The sequence below is a fragment of the Mesoplodon densirostris genome, chromosome 19 (assembly GCF_025265405.1).
Source record: "Mesoplodon densirostris isolate mMesDen1 chromosome 19, mMesDen1 primary haplotype, whole genome shotgun sequence".
Classification (NCBI taxonomy): domain Eukaryota; kingdom Metazoa; phylum Chordata; class Mammalia; order Artiodactyla; family Ziphiidae; genus Mesoplodon; species Mesoplodon densirostris.
In genome coordinates this window covers 51,897,794-51,899,938 of record NC_082679.1, presented here as the reverse complement: position 1 = coordinate 51,899,938, position 2,145 = coordinate 51,897,794, and positions in this window count along the sequence as shown.

Sequence of the window (2,145 nt, the reverse complement as noted above, 5' to 3'; positions counted from 1 at the left end):
AAGGGGGGATGGGGGCTGCTTCTCCACCTCCCCCCAAACCTGCCCCTGCTGCCCTGCCACTTCCACCCAGACCCGGAGATCCTGAGCATCCCTCCCGCTGCCCCTGCCATCTGCACACACACCAGCCTGCAGAGCAGGAAAGAAGAGATGGAGAAGGGGCTGCTGACGGGCCCCCTGGAGCCCCCTCCAACCCAACCCTGGCTGACCAGTCACAGCGCTCTGCATGCAGAGGGGCACCAACCGCATAGAAGGTGGGCGGGGGCACAGGTGGGGAGTCCCTCGTTCTCTTCGCTGTGATGCATGAGCTCATTCGCTGTATGATTTAGGCTTCTGTGTCCAACAGAGTGGACCCTCCCCTCTGCCTCTCCCCCATGCCACCAGCCACCCCGAACCCCCAGGTTCCATGCCCCCGCCTCGCTAGTGGTGTAGCTGTCTTCTCAGAGCTCCTTGTTCGTGGCGGGCACCGGCCCTGTCCCTGACTCAGCGTGCTCCCTTTCCCTTTGGGTTTCTTGTTTACCAAAGAAGAGTTTACAGACAATAAAAAGGAAATGTTCTCCTGTGGAAGCTCTCCCAGTTCTGGCTGAGTGGTGAACTTTCTCTCTGCCGCTAGTCCCTGACGAAGAGAGAGCCTGTTCTCGAGTGAGTGGGGAGAGTGAGGGGACCACCCAACTGGGGCACAACCACTAGAAGCAAGGGTGTGGGACCCCAGGACGCGGTACCTTCCCTTGCCACTCACTGCCTTCTCTCCATCAGCCTGTCACTTCTCTGCTCCGTGTTTGTTTCCACATTTCTGAAATCGTAACAGCAGTTATCAGTTCACTGAAAGTTTACTAAATGCCAGGTATTATGCAAAACGGTTTGCCTGCGGTAGCTCTCTTAGTCCCTTGAGAGGGGTGCTGTGATCGTCTCCAGCGTACAGATGAGGAAACTCAAGATTAAAGAGGTCAAGTAACGAGCCCCATGTCTTAGGGCCAGTTGGCGGCGCAAAGCCAGGGTATGAATCCCGAGGATTGGATCCACTTTTTTTTTTTTTTAATTGGCCACACCACACGGCTAGCAGGACCTTAGTTCCTTGACTGGGGATTGAACCCGAGCCCCCTGCAATGGAAGCTCAGAGTTCTAACCACTGGACCGCCAGGGAATTCCCTGGATCCACATTCTTTACAGTAGGGCTACCAATGGCCTGTGGCAACAGTGGGACTAGGTGATCTCCACCCAGCAGGGGGGACCTCCACCCAGGAGTTCCAGGCACCACGAACTTAACTCCTCCCCCTCGAAATGCAATTTACCCCACAGCAACATATCAGATGCCCCTTGGTATAGGGCCTGGCCTTTGGGTGCACAGAACTCTTTGGGATCCTAGAACAGAGAGATACCTGGGTTTTTTTAATGCTATCAGACACTGACTGTTTTGACATTACCTCATTTAACGCCCCAACAATCCTTGCGATGGATACGATTTTCAGAGGAAGAAACTAAAGCTCAAAGACGTTAAGTCACTTTGGAAGTGTCCATTCGATAACCAGGAACTCACCTGGAGCAACGGAGCCCCGTGGGTCGAATATACGCCTCCTTTCTTTCCCAGCCACGCCCCTTTCTGAGAGCGCCTGTCCTGTTCACCCCCTGGATGATGCAGCCAGCGAGCCACCTGACCTCCGTCTGCCTGCCCACAGCTGACGGGGCCGAGAGTGGACATCGGGTCCAGGCGGGGCCCCTAAGAGCCTCCCGGAACCTGAGGTTGCAAGCCAGGGCTGTCAGGCAGAGTGTGTGGCATTGAAGCTGGGTGGTGATGCAGCTTTGGGGGCGAGAGGCGGCACGACGGCGATCCAAAACCAAGCCCGAAGTGATGCTGAGAAGAGTAGGAACCAGGAGCCCCGGAGAGTCAGAGAGTAGTGGAGAGAAGATGCAGAGAAAAACACAGGAAAGAAGGAAGGGAGGAAGGACAGAGACTGAGAGACAGAGACAGAGACAGAGTGAGGGGAAGGGGAACCACCCAACAGCTCCCATGAGGCCCTACTGCACTGCCTGATACCGATTTCCCTGCCACCCCCATGTATCCTACCAGGGGATCTCCTGTCCACTAAGCGCAGCCCCCCACCCTATCATCCCTAGCTGGCCTCAGCCAGCATCCCCCAGGATGAGGCG